Source organism: Pararge aegeria, chromosome 21, assembly GCF_905163445.1.
Source record: "Pararge aegeria chromosome 21, ilParAegt1.1, whole genome shotgun sequence".
Lineage (NCBI taxonomy): Eukaryota > Metazoa > Arthropoda > Insecta > Lepidoptera > Nymphalidae > Pararge > Pararge aegeria.
The window spans coordinates 10715451-10734857 of NC_053200.1; the positions used below are offsets into that span (position 1 = coordinate 10715451).

Below are 19407 nucleotides of genomic sequence, written 5' to 3' on the forward strand. Positions count from 1 at the left end.
CAATCGTTTTTGATACATACTTCTGATATGAACCAAGTAAATAATTCTAAGCAAGAGTGAATAAGCATTTTTTTAGGTAAGCACTCCCCAACTTAAATAATATTATATTAATTACTCTCTATCAAGCATAATCTGATCACGTTATTTTTGTCTTTAAATATCGAATTTCAAGTGTGTATGTACTTATATCCAATGAGTATAGTAATAGTTAATACTATTCATGATGAGGATACTCATTGGATCGGGACGATTATGGGCTGAATTAATTTATATATAGCCTACAACCGTCCACCGCTGAAATAAAAGTCTCTCCAAACAGGGTTTTTTTTTTCCCTTTCCTTTGTTGGGTTGCCTGGCAGAGATCGCTTTTTAGCGATAAGGCCGCCCATTGTACCTGTGTTTTATTGTGTTGTTTTTGTTTATAATTTAATTTCTGTTAGGTGTACAATAAAGTGTATTTTCATTTCATTTCATTACATTCATTTCAGTTAATTTCATTTTCAGGAAACGCTGGGTTACTGGTCGCAGAAGATGCTACTTTTTTTTTCTAAGTCTAAGTTTGCCTGGCAGAGATCGCCATTAAGCGACAAGGCCGCCTCTTGTATTTTACTTCTTTATTGATGTTCCTTTTTTTATTCCTTGTAGTAAAGAAATAGTAATAATGGTAGTGATAACAAAGAGGATGCTGCTGTCCAGTCTTCGCTATATTCCTGATGCGTAAAAAAATACTACATTCAAAGAGCAAAAAAGCCATGAATTCCTTTTTCGTTTAATTTTATTTTCATATCTTCTGCATTAGTAATCGCATCATTATAGTAATAATTAGTATTCATTCATAAAAAAACATGACATTAGTAAGAAAGGAATGGAAATGAATATTCATTAAAATTCACGAATAATTCCACTGGAATGAATGAATGTAATATGCTATAGCATTCCTAAATGCGATGATAGAAATTACAGTGGTACCGTTTGGTCAGCTGCTACGCGGAACTTCGTAGGCGTATGCTACGTGTGCCGCCTACGGGCTACGTCGGTGGAATTCTGTGAATTCCGGGATATATTAAGAATCGCTTATGCGATGGCCACACTGATGCGTCAAACCTTCGTTCTTAACGGCATTCAAATTTGCGTTCTGCGGTCGACTTTACACTATATTGTTACTCAATAGGCATGACTTGTTTGATTATTACCGTTTTATTACAGTTTTTACAAATCCCGTCTTTTTAACAAAGTCTATGCCAAAAATAAATATTTGTAAATGATTGATTGATTGCTTCGTTAGGACGTAAGGAAAGGGCAAATGAACACACTTTCGCATTCATAATATTAATGAGGAACTAAGGATTGCAATCCGTGCAACGTTATCTGCATTATAATTACTAGCAGCCTATTTCATTTTCAACTAAAAGGCACATATCTCAACTCTTTTTGTATTTGGTAGCAAGGTTCAGAGATCAGAGACAGAGACAAAAACGACATCCCCCATTATATCCCCGGACAAGGTACAAAATTACGTGCCAACCTGCCAAAGAACGACAACAGGGAATAGGACACGTTATTTTTTGGATATTATTTCCACCTGTGCGCCATAGCTCAAAGAGTTGATAAATCTGCGGGTGAAGAAAAAATGTTGTTCTTTCTCCGGTCTACTGTGTTAAATGTCTACTGTGGCGTTCTACTCTCTACACGGGGTAGAGAGTAGAACGCCCCAGCCCTAATTCTGGTTTCGGTAACCACTGAAAGAACGTAGAATGAGTACTCCAACGTGTCGCCAGAAGCCGGGAGTTACTGCCAAACATTAAAAAGAGGAAAGTCGAATATCTGGGCCACGAGCTGAGACATGAGCGATACTTTCTGCTCCAGCTTATAATGATTTACAAAAAAGAGGGCAAACGACGCGTCAGAAGGAGGAAGAAGTCCTGGTTGCGCAACATCCGTGAATTGACAAATATTGCGGAAACATTGTTACGCTTAGCGTAAGACTTGACAAGTTCGCTGATATGAAAGTCTTCCTCCAGAAGTGGAGGGGCGCAAAAATAAGAAGACTAAAAGAACAGGCATAACCAAGCAACTTTACAAAGTAAGAAAATAAAATAGTAGCTAAATTTGGACCTCAAAACTTTTGATGGACTTCCATCAGCTGATCAGTCACTGCCTTGACCTAGCGTTGTTCTTAACAATTTGCTCAACCTACTGAATTATTAGGTACAATTATCACGCTATCCACATCCATTTTTGAAACTCGAATTAGTTGACAGCATAACTGATGCACGTCCAATACGGCACATGTTTTTATAAGAATAAACATGTTTAAAAATCACTATGGAAACTGAAATATGATGCCTAAACAATCGATCGCTCATTTAATATTTTCCTCAGCGCCAAAGTCTCGACGCGTTCTCAGCACGTGACCTGAAAACGTATTGCTTACCCCTCCCTGGGTCACTCTACCTATCAGAAACTGCCACCTAGGGAATGTGCTTAACGATTTTATATTTTTAGAATGGAAATTTCAACCCTGACTTCAATTTATGTAACAAATAACCGCGCAGTTTCTATTTTTTCTTGTTCAATATTTGGCTTCTCCATCTGCACGACACTGGCAAATTGACCAAATAAAATAAGAAAATAAATTAAAATGTATTTACTACAACGTAATTTCATAAAAACGGAGTTATTAGGTCTACTACATACATTTTTACTTCTACATTACAATAATTTTCCTACAAAAGGAGAACTAATAATTGTAATAGTGAGAAGGAAATTTATTGTTGACTACAAGGTTTCGTTCCATTGATTCCTATATTATGTTCGACATTTGAATTCACATACAACAATTACGTTTATAATTTGTGACAAGGGTACAGATTATTGCTAAAAAAATCCACCACTGAATCAGATTGCTAGACTACGAATTGTATTATATGTATGTGTGTCGGGAGTAAATATCCGCAAACGTTCTCTGGATTACAATATTACATATCCATCAGTGTCCCACCCAGTGGGTAGAAGCTCAACTCCACTTTCGCGGGGGCGAGTTCAAATCCCAGCACCTCTAACTAATGTGTTTTTAGTAATTAAAATATCACTTGCTTCAACGGTAAAACATCGTGAAACATCGTGAGTAGTGGACTACGGCCTTAACCCCTTCTCATAGTGGGAGGAGACCCGTGCCCTGTAGCGGGCTGGTAATGGGTTGATATGATGATGATAGAGCATATTATTCTCCCACCCACAGGCCTCCCTTATCATAGGAGAGATTCAGAGCATAGACTCTCCGTGCTGCTCCAATGCACATCATGCATGCATCACAAATTAGGGATAGAACCTAATACCAAACCTTCGGCTCGACTCAGTAGTACTTCTATATTATTCAGCCCTAGAAGAAAAACAACATGGATATCAAAAAGCAATAAGTTCGTTTATTATTACAACTTTGATTAAAATATGTCATATATTTTACGTAATACTTGTTATCTATATTCGTTATTATCTGATATTAAGTTCGTATTTGTTAGAGGAAGCCCGAGCAATCTTAAGTAATGTTATTCCAGCCATGACCCAAATAAATACAATTTTCCCAGGGACACTGCAAAAGGTAGCTTAACAGGTAAGATTGTCGCAGTGAGACAGTTTTTATTTTAGGCAATGTAATTAAAGACTAAAATGGCGAAGGTAAGCCTACAGCTAAGGTATTTAGCATTTTCTTGAGATATGGTACATTAATTTAATTCTTTATAGAGTATGTAGTCAGAAAATAGTTTAAGGATACAATCTCACCTAATTTTAAAAGTACTAGTAGTACGTGCGTTTAATTCGTTGTTCTTGACGTTTAGTGATTAGTACTCTAACTTTTAAAACGAATCATTATTCAATCGTACTAATTACTTAAAGTGACGTAGTCTCAGGAACTAATAAGGAGATCTTGTCTGTATTACGTAAACTTATTCTTGAAAATGAATTACTATTTACTTGTTATTTCCTTTTAAATTCATATTATTACTCAGAACTTTACGGAACAGAGTTACCAATTATATTTTAACCCGTCAAGTAAATGGTGAGAATGGGACGAATATAAAATAAAATAAGATTTTATATATATACGATTTAAATCAAATTTTAATATGTCATTTATAATAGAAATTAAGCTTACGTATATATATTGCTCATGTTTTAAGAAAGAACATAGACGTTAACGATTTCGAAAGAAAATAACTTCATTGGTCAATAGAAACATTCTTATTTTAATGTAAATATGTTCTACGAGTATCAACGATACGGGGCTGACTACCAAAAAATATTTTTACCGTGGTAGTATTTTAGAAAACTTGTATTTTGACTTTTAAATCTTCTTAATACTATATTGTATTGTAATCTTAGCACACTAAAGCACAGCTTGTGCCGTAAAAAATAACAGTTTTCGTATGAAGATGTGTCAAAAATATTTACGTCATAAAAATATTTGTTCTGTTAAAATTTCAAAAACAGAAAATCAGGATTTTAAAACCAGTACTCAGTAGAGTATTAAACTTTAAAATCTGTTTTACAAGTATATACTTACATAATAGAATGATTCACGCAGTTTCTCCAAAACATTGATCTTATTCAGCCTGTGTACTATTTACATTCGGGCGCTTGACTATTGATTTAATACTTCATAAGGTGTTTAACTGCTGTTTTGCTGATTCCCGGACCGGGAAAAATAATAATACAATTTTGAGTTAAAAAATCGTTACGAAGTTCGGCTGATCGTCCCGATTATTATCACCAGCGTGTTATTATAATCTTTAAAGCCCACCCACACGCGTTGAAGTAGCGTGGTGGTTCTACGCTCTAATACTATCTCTTCTTTGCTAGAGGAGGCCCAATGTTCAGCAGTGGGATGTGAATAGGCTGATGGTGATTGAGTGTCGATTTCGAGAGTTAAAAATATCATTTAGTGTCTTGAAACACTCATAAGACCCTAATACTTGTATCCTCATTAACGAAGCCTCTTAATGAACATGTAAATCTTTCCTAAAACTTGAGTATTTAATTAAGTATTAAAACTCGTCATTTAAAAAACTTAAGGCTTTATTTATCGTCCACCTATCCATCGTGACGATGGATAGGTGGACGATAACCTGTCATAGACGATGGATATGCAGACCTTACGGCCACGAATCTGCACTAGGCCAGCGTGGTGGACTTAACTTAACTCTTTCTCATTGTGGAAGGAGACCCGTGCCCATTAATAGGCCGGTAAAGAGTTGATATGATGATGATGATAATGCAGACCTTATAACCCACCACGTTGCTCCAATACGGGCTTAATAAAGTTTGTTTATTTTTAAAATACGTAGCATAAAGTAAGTATAGTACTTACCACTCCGGTTCAGTAAAATGGAGATTTTCTTACGCCCGAAGTTACCAAATTAATGTTATCCAAAATTCGCAGATGACAGATTGTATATAGTAGTATATTATTGTTGATAACAATAAAGTGACGTCTGACAGGGAGGTTGCTAATACTTTCGAAAACTTCTTTCAGAATGTTCCCATTTTGTTAACAGATTCTCTAAGCTCTTCACCAATAGCAGCTCAGCGTATATTGAGAGATAATGTTAAAGAGTGCAATGTTTTATTTAATTTTAAACATATATCTGCAATAGATATTGTAAAGAATTTCAGGTTATTAAAGTTGAAAAAAACCGGTGATCTGTGGGGTATGTCGGTGATGGTCATTTCTAACATTATTGACGTTATTGCCCCTTATCTAGCTGTAATTTTTAATGAATGTGTTGATATGGGTATTTTTCCGAACCTAATGAAATGTAGTAAATTAATACCCCTTTTTAAATCCGGTCAGAAAAATGACCTTAACAATTACAGGCCTATTTCAATCTTGCCAACTCTTAGTAAGGTCTTTGAAAAAATTATACTTTATCAACTTTTAAATCATTTTAATGTAAATAACTTACTTCATCCGGAGCAGTACGGCTTCACTAAAGGTCGTAGTACAACGGATGCAGGCGCAAGACTCATAAAGCATATTTACGATGCCTGGGAACGTTCGCAGAATGCCATTGGTGTTTTCTGTGATCTGTCCAAAGCATTCGATTGCGTTGAACACAAAACGTTGTTATTAAAACTAAGCCACTATGGCATCAAAAACGTTGCACTCAATTTAATTGCCTCTTATCTAAGTGATAGAGTTCAAAGGGTATGCGTAAAAGACATAAAGTCTAAGGGATCATCTGCCTTAATGGGTGTCCCACAAGGCTCAATTTTGGGTCCCTTATTGTTTCTGGTGTATATAAATGATCTGCCACACCATGTCAGGGGCACTTGTGAGATTGTACTGTTCGCAGATGATACATCTCTCATTTTTAAGACTGATAGAAACAAAGATAATTTTGACGATGTAAACCGTGCTTTGTCACATGTGTCAGACTGGTTTACTGTTAATAACTTACTTTTAAATGCAAAAAAAACTAAGTGTTTGGAATTTGTTTTGCCTAACGTAAAAAAAAATGATAAAAACATCATAATAAATGGAGAAACACTTGAAATAGAAAACTCCACTGTTTTTCTAGGAGTGACCTTAGATTGTAAGCTACAGTGGGGTACCCATATAGAAAGCCTAGCGAGTAAACTCAGCTCAGCTGCATATGCAATCAGGAAAATTAGACAGCTTACCGATGTTGAAACAGCTAGGCTTGTTTATTTCGCATACTTTCACAGTATTATGTCCTATGGGATCTTGCTGTGGGGAAAAGCTGCAGATATTGAAAGTATATTTATACTACAGAAAAGAGCCGTACGATCAATATATAAACTTGGATCACGCGAATCGCTTCGTGAAAAATTTAAACAAATAGGTATTCTTACAGTAGCTTCGCAATACATTTATAGTAATATAGTCTTTGTGAGGCAAAATATTACTCTTTATAAATCAAAAGCTGAAATTAACAATCGACTTACCAGAAACGGTCATAAATTGGTGATATCTGCATATCGTCTGCGAAAGGTGCAGAACTCCTTTCTTGGGTTGAGTATACGCTTTTACAACATGATTCCTAAGGAAATTCTTGACCTACCAATGCATACATTTAAAAAATGTGTAAAAACGCATCTAGTACAGCGAGGTTACTATACATTTGATGAATTCCTCAATGACAAGGTAGAATGGAAGCAGCCAGCCTCGCTCTCATCTCCCGCAAGATAGCAAAATGATTGTAAATGTTGATGTTGGAAAAGAGCAACTACTGAGTTTCTTGCCGGCTCTTCTCGGTAGAATCTGCTTTCCGAACCGGTGGTAGAGTCACACAAACATGCATACTTGACGTTTCAAAAGTGCTTATAAAGTAGGCCTACTTGAAATAAATGAATTTGAATTTGAATTTGAATTTATCCTAGGGAAGAGTAGGTACAATTAAATTCAATCTATCATTTGTAGATTTTGGTATAAAATAGATTTTGCTTATTCATATCTGGCATAAGAGATGCTATCACCGGAATGTAAATAGTAAAAGTATGGGATGATTACAACATAGCATCTAAACATCGAACTACACACTAGATTTAAATATACAGTCAGCTAAGACATTTATGGTCTCACTCGCATTATTTACGGTTAGAGCCTGTGTGACGCTTAGTGAGACTGCATCCTAAGGATGCATTCAAATTAGACTTCATATGCCACTTAACGGAACGCAGCTTTGCTAAATATATAATACAAACATAAGCATTTTTGTCCCTTACTGATGTAGTTTTTTTTATCGTTAGCTTATGAATTTTCCACTAATACTCGTAGATGCCTCCCGTATCATTGAAACGTTTTTTGAGCTAAAAACTACTACACATAACAGACAGTGATCTGGTGTCCATTGCTGTACACCTCGTTGTGGATAACAAAGCAATAATTATGGTCTGCCATATGGCAAGAGTTGATTTGCGTGTTTTTTTCCAATAAAGGTTTTGCTGTTTATAAGTTCTGCTTTGTCTTAGTATGCCAAATGTATACTCGCTATCGAAGAGGTGTTTTTTAGTTACGAAATATTTTCATAAGAAACAAAAGAATGCTTTTTATAGTATTTTAAATACTCGATTAAGACCCGTTTGCTAGTGTTTAAATGTCATATAGCTACTAAGGTAACTCAGCTTATAATATGGAATAAGTTGCAAATAGTAGTGATCTCATTAAAAAGCACTGAATTTAACTTATGGCACCACTAAAAATCTATATATTATGTATGTGTACGGTTTTTCTGTCACATATAAAAAGTTAAAAAAAATAAAGAAAATCAGCTACCAGTTCTTTCAACCCTATAGCTAGATGTTATTCGTAAGAGTTTGGCAATACTTCGAGGCTGCAACCGCGCTGCTAAACATGATGGCTAATTTGAAGACACCTTAAATATAATAGCCAACTATACACATAGATACAACATTTCAGGTGGTAATACATCAAAGCGCAAATAAAACACGTTTACGGGATAACATTTATTATGATACTCATTCAAGTCGCATCGTTGAACCGGCGTCGAGGGGATGGGAAATATGAAAAGTGAAGGGATTAAAAGCCAGATTAGAGCGGTTGCGGAGGAAAATAGTGAACACGAAAGCAGGCTTTATAATAAATTTCACTGGACTCGTGGAGTAGGTTTTCATAATCTAAGAGACGATGCAAAAAATAATCAGGTCAAAATAAAATAATACCTTGAATATAAAATTATACTTATACAATTCGAAGATATATTATTTATTCATCAATCGAGCAATACTAGAACATGCAGCAAAAAATTTAATATTAAATACATAATATCATGACATACTGAGAATAAAATAATAAAGTAAATAATTTTTATTCTAACGAAGCCGATATGGTGTTTAAAAATTGTGACTATCTCCTAGACTATATGCTTATTTCGTTCTAGAAAGTAGTTCAAATTGACGTTTGACCTTTGTGACATTCACTTGAAATTTACATTCGATTCAACGATTCGCGTGTCCTACTTTACAATGGGATTTAAGACATAAATCAAAAGTCCAGTGAAATGTATGAAGTATAAGTACAGACAGCAAGTAACCAAAAAAAAACAAACGGATAAAATAAAGAGCACGTGAGAGAACACAGATAAGAAACAACAAGAAGCTTGCAAGACAGAGACAAGAAGAGATAGAAGAGACGTACAGATGGTTGGTCTGTTCATGATCATTGGTGTCTGGTGTTGGCTGGGAGCCGGAACGCCGGAGCCGCCAGATGGCGTGGCGGGCGGCCACGAGGCGCGCGAATCCGTGACGAGCCACACTCAAAAGCGCTACACGCGCATTTCACCTCGCGATCAACAAGTCACTCGCGCGAGTCGCGCAACCGCGACACACTAAACGAGCAGCGCTCACCATTAACTGGGATAGGGATAAAGATTTTGGGTTCAAGGATAAAGGATCAACAAGTAGGATAAAGGATCACAAGAACCTCCGTTACAATTGATATATTAAGTTAACAACTCTATGTGTCTACAACATTATAATAATCTCAAAAAACACTACGAGCAAAAAGCCTGCCTAAAACGAATATCACAACCGAATATCACAAAAGCGGTGGCAAGCGAAGCTTCTCAGTGGACGGCGGCGGCTTACGTAACGCTAACTTATCTACGCGTATAATAAATATAAAAAACGTGCAAAATTTCCTAAACGATCACAGAAATAAGCCTTTAAAACTATTTATTTTAATGTGCCCGTGGGGTTATGTAACGGAGACTCGGTTTGTGTGGAAATAGGTAAAGGACGGCGCAAGGGACATGCGCGTAGGTTAGGAGTCAGGCGAGCACTGGTGAGTGGTGGGCGCGAATATCGCTGTACCGATTCCCCCGCAGCCTTCCACTCCCACCCTCTGCCACCCGTTCAATTCAGATGTCCTAGCTTCAACTTACGACACATTTTCAGACGCCAATTCTTTACTGGCTAGTTTCTGATAAAATAATTGCGAATCTCAAAAAAAAAATGGTCGCTTGTTATAAACCATCCTTGCAGAAATATAATAAGCTGTTAATATAAAATGTGACATATGTGTTCGCTGCCGGTCATTCTTATATCAATAAACTTTTTTTAAAGTAGAGCTTAAAATAAACAAATGTGTTCTACAAATAGAGCTATAAAAGTATATTATCTGCTAAAATACTCTGTGGGTACCACATCATTGTTATAATTTTTCTTTTCTAATTTTATTCTTACTATCTTAGGTAAGTCCTAATATTTTCTATTATATTATTATTTGAGATTAAACCGATAAAAAACACTTATTTGAAGCTACAATATCCCTGAGTATAGCGTATATTTTGTTTTATTTGATCTCGGGTAAATCCGTTTACCATAGCTAGTATTAGAAAAAATGCACATTAAAACTACGCAATCATTTTGAAATGCTGCCATCTAGCACATAATAGCGGAACTTTAAACAAAGCGCAGACCTTCGTGCCCCGGATTTTATAAAACCATCAAGACCTCTTCAGGTGAGGCTTGAAATATAGGCTAATCTGTAATATCGGCTATACAAACAACCTTCGGGTGAAGGGTGGGATGTCCTTGAGCAGCGCCCTTTTTAAGCACAATAGAAAATGCTTTCTTTGTAAGCGAACAAGAGGTCTATGTTTAGTAGATATAGGGCGTTGTATTTTTGGCGTAGAAATCGTTGAAAGTTTTTTTGTTATAGATTTCTTGGTGTTTCTAGTTTATTACGGGATTGGTTGCGTATTTATTCGGTTGCATTAAGAACGTACATTACATGAAACAAAATTTTAGAATTGAATGGAAATGGTAAGCTTTCCATGGCGCTGATTGTTACGTGGAATTTTATAGAACTACTATGTTTGGAGCTTTCTGAAACCTTATCTATTTGATACTAGATGGCGCTAAGCGTTGCTTAAAAATGTGAATCGTAGTGTAACCAGTAACTTATATATTGTCTTGAAAAGTTAAGGTGAGGTACATTTACAATTGTATTTATATTGCAAATCTACTTATAAATTAATTACATTATCTTTATTTTGGCGATGAGTATATTTTGTTTTCGTCACATTACTTTAATAATTATTTGTGGACATTCCATTTATGAATTATGATAGTAAAATATTTTGTTTATGTTTATCGCATGTCGGTTAGCTAAATAATTGCCTCATAAGGATATGCAAAGTTACAAAAAAACAGAAAACTTTGATTGTATTTTGCCCCAAAGTTTAAGTTAAAGTTACAGTAAAGCACAGGAGCTCAAATCTAATATTTAACTAAGAAAAACTACAAGAACTAAATTAAAAACTGCAAAATGAAGAAGATTTAAATTGAATCCGGCAGCGATATTAAACCACTATAGGCGTGTTTCCCTCTTGAATAACTAAGAACATGGCGCCTCGGGCGACAATTTCAAATGAGATTATTTTGATGAGCTTAATCTACCTGAGTGTACCTTACCTTGCTAACGGAGATAAAATAAAATAGTTTAGAATTAATTTGGTTTTTATTTCTTTATTGTCACCATCTCAACCAATAGACATTCTTATGATAAACACTTTCTCTATGATTGACTTTAGCAATTTTAACAAGGTCACGAGATTTGATTCTCGAGTCGGGCCAAAAATTCTATACTTGTGACGTAAAGTTATTGACATTTTGTATCCTATTAATTGATTTTACGAAATTAATACACCCATTTCAAATAATTTTAATTTAAATTATTAGGCTTAACCAAACTTTGACATTGTTGTTTAAATTACTTTTTATTAAGAAAAATCTTTTTTATAAATATTAATATTTCAAAAATTTTTAACATATAAAAAGATTAATATGTATTAATTTGTAAAATAGTTTGACCTAATTAATTAGTTAGTAAAATAGTTTTAGACATACTTTGCAGTTGGATTCATATATGTATTATACAGGTACAAACAAATATGATTATGTCTTATGACGTATTTTTTGAAACTATTAGTAAACGTTGTGAAAACTGTAATAGCTAGAGCTGTGAGCTCAAGTGAATGTTCACTTTAGCTCACAACGTAAAAAACAAAAACGGACAAGCAAAACATTTATTAATTCAGTTTAAACTGTATCTGCCAAATGCTACTACAAATTTTTGACCTTTTTCAGTTACTGTAGATTTTCTTCATTTTATACCATCTGCATACCCTGTGAGGGTATCTATGCACGCCACTGACGGCATCATAGGTACGTTTTCATTAAAATCTGTTTCGGCATTTAGAAGGTAAAGTGGAATAGTGAAACACATATATATATATATATGAACCCTAAAACATTACATGTCATGTAAAAATTAAGATGGAGCTTAGTCATTAGTGTTCGCATGCACGCCCTTATACTTTTTAGTTCTAGTGCAATAAACACAAGCGCTTTTACAGCGCTGCAAGATTCTTCCAGCGATGATGCTTAGTTGAAGCGGTTTCGCTTCGTTTGTGACGAACAAGCGACGATTATTCCGTATATGTGGACTTTAGAAGTCCTACTTAGTAAGTAAGTACAATCATATATACTTATGAATAAAATATGTTATATGCATTATCTTTTTCCTTATATTATATTTTTTCTGTTCATCGGTTGACATCATGAATATGTCTAACATGTTCAAAGTTTATATTAAACATAAATTCTATTTCTTTATAAAATTTAATATAATTTACGCCATGTTTATTAATAACTAGCTGTTTCCCGCGACTTCGTCTGCGTTTGATTATGTTTATTGATGTGGCATTAAATTTTTTTGTAGTTCTAAAAAAAATTAAAGTATTCAGTATCGCTAAGCCTTAAATGAGGGGTTTGGTCGTCAGCGACCAAACCCCTCATTGGGTTGGGCCAAATTAAACACATTTTACAACCTCTATAGTACAAAAATAATTATTAAAATCGGTTATAAGCCCCCTCTCCCAAAGGAACCGAGCTTAATGTCGCGATAAAAAGTATCCTATATTACTTCTAACACTTCCAAAAATATGTGTACAAAGTTTCATGAGGATCGATTAAGTAGTTTTTGCGTGAAAGCGTAACAAACAAACTTACATTGACATTTATAATATTAGTAGGGATAGGGATAGTAGTACGAATACAGGAATAACCATCCTCATCACGTACAGCCCACTGCTGGGCATAGAGAAAGGTTTACGGGAGACAAAATGATTATCAACCCACTACCGGGCCCCTACAGGACACAGGTCTTCTCTTAGAATGTAGTAGAAGTAGTGTAGTAGTTAAAATGACATTGTGAGATGGTGATAACAAAAAAAAAAAACACCCGGCTAAGTTTGTTGTGGGCTTCTTCTTAGACCAGGACGCGTTTGGAACCCTCGTAGCTTTAGTTTTAAGTTTACGAATGTGGTTATCGCCATCATCTCACTACCGTGTAATTCTTATGTACGCATCAAAAGTGCCACCTATGGGCCCTACTTGAATAAAGATATTTTTGACTTTGACTTTTGACTTTCCAAAACGCTGGTCAAGTGTGGTGTGGTAGAGACTCCATCGAGAATATTATGAAGAACTCTCGGGCGTGCTGGCTTTCTTAAAATATTTTCCTTCAACATTAAAACAAGAGACATTTAATTGTTTAAAATGACATGAAACTCGTATATTCTAGAACTGCATAAGATAAAGTAAAGTAAACTGAAACTGGTGAATGCAAACAAACTATTTGAACTGCCGTAACTAGTAAAGTGTCTCCGTTTTATTTGTAGCGCACAAATATTCGAGCTACATTACAGCGTAGCGCCGTGAGTGCCTAACAACAAATATGCTGAATAAGCGAACTAAAACTAAACTATTGGTATAGGTATAATAACTTTTAGTTTTTATCTAGACAACTGGTTGGAATCGTTAGAATTCAAACATTAAAATCAAACTGTATCTACAAAAATTATAAATGCATAAGTGTATACATGTATGTATGGTTGGGATAAATATTATATTTATTTAAATATATTTATCCCAACCATACACACAAACAGTGGCGTGCATACAGGGTGTGCACGTAGAATGCACTAAGCGGGCTGATTACAAAAAAGGAATAAAAAACTAAAGGAAAGGCATTGTACGAGTTATAAAAGGCTTAACCTTAAGTTTTCATAACTCGTACTGGAGATTTTTATCTTTTATCTCCGAGATCTGCATATCCTGTGTATACCCTCTATGCACGGCACTGCACACAGAGATAGCTTACATCTTCAAGACGGCCATAGAATATTAATAAAACCATGTACAAATATTGGACAGAAGCAAGCGTTACTTTGCGGAAATCCATGATATATTATTATGAAAATCCGCGAAAAGCAGAAGAATCAGTATGGAGTAATTTATAATTTCTTCATTCCTTACTTTAATGTAGGGTACATTGCCGAAGATCGGTTACGCACGTTTTGCTCCGAAACCGGAGCATGCTCAGGAGATGCTGACTTTACAATGAATAAATTTGCTATAGTCCGCGGAGAACAGAAGAATCTGTATGGTGTAATTTTTTAATTTCTTCAATCCTTATACTCCACACCAAACCGATCTTCGGCAATGTACCCTCTACGCACGTTGACGTTGACTTTAAAATAAATAATTGTTGTTAACAATTATACATTTTAAAGTCAACGTCAAGAATACATTTTCTCCTGTTTTTCGCGGACTATATTAAATTAAGCTTCATTGTCATAATATACCATATACAAATAAAATGAAATTTTATTATATTTAATGTAACACATATTTTCTTTTTTAAACATCGTCATCACGATCGACCCATTACTCGCCCACCGCAGTGCACGGGAGTCAAAATGGATGGCCGTAGTCCAACAACACGAACAAAGTGTTGATTGGTAGACTTCACACTTATATCATCATCAACCTATCACCATCCCACTAGGTACAGCGCATGGGTAAATGCAGAAAAATCGCAGAATGCGGAAGGTTTAGGCCGTATTCCACCACGCTGGCCAAGCGCGGATAGGTAGATTTCACACGGCCTTGAGAACTTTATGGAGAACTCTCATGCAAGTTTTGTTCACCATTAAAGCATGTGATTTAATTGCTTAATTATTATTTTTTAATTATACCTGTTACAGTAAAAAAACTACTTCACTACTTTCCGCCAAGGCCTGGAATGCGCTTCCATCTTGCGTCTTCCCCGATACTTTTAATCTGGGTACCTTCAAATCAAGAGTGAATAGGCTAGGCAAGCGCGCTTCATCTTAGGCTGCATCATCAGGTGTGATTGCAGTCAAGCACTTGTCTATATTTAAAAAAAAAACTTCAACGTTTAAATCAAACACACGGATCGGTCAAGGAAAGCTTTATGACGTGGAAATTAAAATCGTATCAAACAAAGAACACAGACATAACATTTTATAATAGTAGTTCTCGTATATAGGTAAGGCAGTCAAGAGAAGTAGGCGATCTTTTCTCTCTGCTTTTGCAGATATGCCGTGTAGTTTGCACTAAAAATTAAGCGATATTTTAGCGCTGGAAAGCGTTCTCCTTTTAAGAGGTCGTCCTCAATTATAGCCTCGTTTGTGAAATACAAAGAAAAACTGCATATTAAATGCTTTAAAAGCATGTATATTATGAGTAAATAATATGGCAAAGGATAATGAGTTACAATTATGACAAAGATGCTTCAAACCAATCGGCCCCGCTTTCAAATGAACAGAAGTTTTATATAATGCTGTTAGCACTGTTATTGTTACGGTATATCTATAATAATAAATTAATTCACATGAATTTAGGTATAGATCTAGTAACATTGAAAAATAATAATCTTTAGGAAAATTATTACAATTCGGTGTTTGAATAATTTCTCACAAGATAGAAAAATGAATGTTACATTATAAATTGATGATTTCGGAAAAGAGCAACAGCTGACTACTGATTTCTTCTCGGTAGATCATCAACCAACCATCCGGACCAGTGGTTCCTAGAATCACTACAAACGAAAAGACGTTTCTGTAAACCTTCTTGACACCTCTGTCTGAACCTATTAGAAAGTAGCCACTATCCAATTTTATAACGCACCCGAAAAAAAGTTCACAGTTCCTGACCCTGTTTTATCTGCATATACCTTTATAATATACATTAAACGCTGCAGAGTTCTACAGAGATGTCACTTAGCTGAAGAGGCGTCGCGTCGCTTAATTAGAGCTCAGTTTGTGACAAACAAACGGAAACTAGCATAAACTTCACAAGTTATAAGTAATAGGTTTTACCTTTGAAGCTGTGAATCTAAACACCAGACAAAGAGCGAACTTAACTCACGTAATGACTTGTAGTTCAAGAGAATGGGCTTTAAAAATAAACGTGGCATAAAGTCGGAATAGTTACGCAGTGTTTTGTCAAATTTTAGGTGACATTACATCAAATGTCGACTTCGACCAAAAACGCTGCATAATATCGAGTTCGACAATATTCCACGACAATTTCGTTCAGTTATCAGCTGCTAATAAATAAAGCTGAAGATTTCGTTTGGTTGAACGTGAAAATCTCAGAAACTATTTATTGGTTTTGTTTATGACTTGTTGTTTTGGATAAGAAATATTTTTTTCAACCGACCGTCCGTCAAATTTAAACCCTCTATGTGAAAAGTTTTTGATGGCGGAATAATCGCCACCTGTCGGTTCAAACGAACCCTGGCTCTGGATGTTCGAACTCGAACATGCCAACCACTGAACAAATGAGACAATCATCAAAGCCAGACATAAATACTATTTTAATTTAGTTACCAAGAGAATAAATGAGAGGCTGTTAATTTATGAAGTAATCTTTTGATTCTGTAGATACATGAGTAAGAAGGGAGCTTCTGTAACGAATAATCCGTTGCGATTCATTAACAAATCTCTTAATGGATAAACGCATTTAATAAATCTACTAGATCAGTAGCTTGTTTTATTTAACATCTTAATATTTTCTTAGTATTTTGATAGAAGCGTTGCTTTACTATAAACAATAAAATTTATGCTTAATTTGCTACTTCGCAAAAAGCAGAAGAATCGGTGTAATATAATGAACTCTCTACGCACGTCTAGCTCCAACACCGGAGCATCCTCAGGAGATGCTGACTTTACAATAAGTGATTGTTGAGTTTTAAATAATTAATATTTTTTTCATTATTCTTAAGACTTATAAATTATGTATTTACTTGACAAATTATCATACACAATGTAACCAAATATAATAAATAACCTTAATTACCCATGCACGGATATTTTGCATAGATGGAGCCATGTCTCCTGTATTATTATAATCAAACTCTTTATTTGTATACCACAACATTAACATATTTATAATATAACAAAAACAGAAACATCGAAAGAAGTAGTAATACAAAAGGCGTATCCTGTAGTTGGATATAAAAAAAATACTTTTTACACACAACAACAAAGGTTTCTTGCAGTATCTAGTTATCTATAAAAAAATTAGAAACTTATCAGAATCTGTATTTACGAAAATCAGACACCTCTGTGCTATTTATAATTAATTGTTATAAAAGCAGATCCACAAAGATATTCTGAATAATGCACTCCATTTCGCTCATCTTCCATCTCCTAAGGATGCCTCTACCTTAGGAGGAGAGCTCTATCTCAGGAGATAGAGCTATTTCAATATCTCTATCTTTAAAACGAAAAATCTTGAAATGTATCTTTATTTTGTAAGTAAATATTATAGACAAATCGGTTTAAAATATAAAACGAAGAGCTAAAGGCAAAACCAGAGATTTTATTGTCAATTTTAATGATAAATTTTAATTAAAAAAATATTGGAAATTGACGAAATTTCATGCAAATTTTCATCCCCTATCTACCCCCCTAAGACTGAAATTCCTCAAGAACTAGGTTTTCCAATTTGACTAGAGGGTTATACCTAAAGTGCGTTTAAAAACAATCTTTTGCTTTATTATTTGTTTCCAGATGGAAAGGTGTCTGGAGTGACTAAGCATCTTAATATAACTGAATAATAATATCTAAGCTCACTTATACTGTGGTCTAAGTAAAATTGTTAATTACTTGTTTGAAGAGGCAATTAAATAAGAGTACGGCAATAGCGGCAATTAAATTTGGCTTTGCTCATGAAATCTAAATAACCTGATTTGAGGAGCGATTCCACCTTTTAAATTGCTATCTACAAAGCTATCTGAAATTATATTTTTCTTAATGATGAAGTAAAAAAATATGGAAAATAACAATTTGAGTTTAAAAGAAGTCAATATTAATAAAATAAAATAAGATTTTTAAGTAGGTATGTATATTATCCAAATATAGGTAATAACATTATATGCTAATAAAATAATAAATATAATTCGACCATCGGTACACACATCGCCATCTAAATCCCCAAAGTAAGCGTAGCTTGTGTTATGGGTACTAAGATGACTGATGAATATTTTAATGAATAATATACATATTTTATGTATACTTATAATATACAGATAAACACCCAGACACTGAAAATCATTCATGCTCATTGCTAGTTGTGGAAATGTAACCCACGGCCGTGGACTCTGAGAGCAGGGTCGCTGCCCACTGCGCCAGTCGGCCGTCAATAATGAAAAGAATGCTTAAATATAACCCCATTTTAATTATTTTTTAGGATAGATATCCAAAACTAGACTATATCGGGCCAACGAGGAAGTTAAAAATATAAATCTTTAATAATACAGTCGACCATTCTATCGAATATGAAACAAAACGGTACAATTTCTTGTTACTTCTCGCGCAGTAAAACATAAGCGGGCGATTTCCACTAACAATAGCTCTGTGCACTTCGGCACACCTAGTTTTGCATTCAAAACTCCATTCTTACATGAAAATAATTTCTCGCAACTGAAAAGAACAGCGGGCGAAATACGAAAGTTTTGTAAGAGGCTAAAAGGGGAATAGAAGGTCCGATAATCCGGAAATCTTTTAAGGCCGGCAAAGTAGATGAAATCTTTACTTGCTCTTAGGACCCTTGATGTCCAGTGAGCTCGTGAGCCTACGTCGTAAATTTAGGATTTGCATATTACATAAAAGGTATTTTGTTCTTCATAAAGGAGGTTGAATTCCTCCTCGACATGTATTTTAGTATTAAGTTAGCTTCTTGCATAATCCATGTATAAAGATTTTACCAAATTTAATGTGATAATTTTTTGATGTCTTTTATTACCATACGACCTACTCGTATGCTGTGTGTATACGTGGCTTATTAGTAACTTAATAGTGACTTTAAAATTCTAATATGCCATGTTTTTTATTCAATATTTTAGAATTTTGGAGAAAGTTAGATTCAGAGTAAACATGCAGTTGGTGAATTCGATAAACTTTATTTAATACGCCGTATTATTATTTATTTATTGAATTTCCATGGTTGCACTAAGTCTCTTTCCCTTTAAACTTTTCCCAATACCAA

The 19407-nt window shown here is 34.7% G+C and overlaps 1 protein-coding gene across 13 annotated transcripts in view; it reads right to left on the minus strand.

The window, feature by feature from the left end:
- LOC120633048 (potassium/sodium hyperpolarization-activated cyclic nucleotide-gated channel 2) overlaps window positions 1-19407 on the minus strand; it is a 284675-nt gene that overhangs the window by 147152 nt on the left and 118116 nt on the right. Inside the window, exon 1 of one of the 13 annotated variants that reach the window (XM_039903131.1) lies at window positions 9179-9310. The exons of the other annotated variants lie outside the window; for them this stretch is intronic. The gene's annotated coding sequence lies outside the window, so the exon portion shown is untranslated. Of the gene's footprint in view, window positions 1-9178; window positions 9311-19407 lie in introns of those variants that run through there. 13 annotated transcript variants of the gene reach the window in all.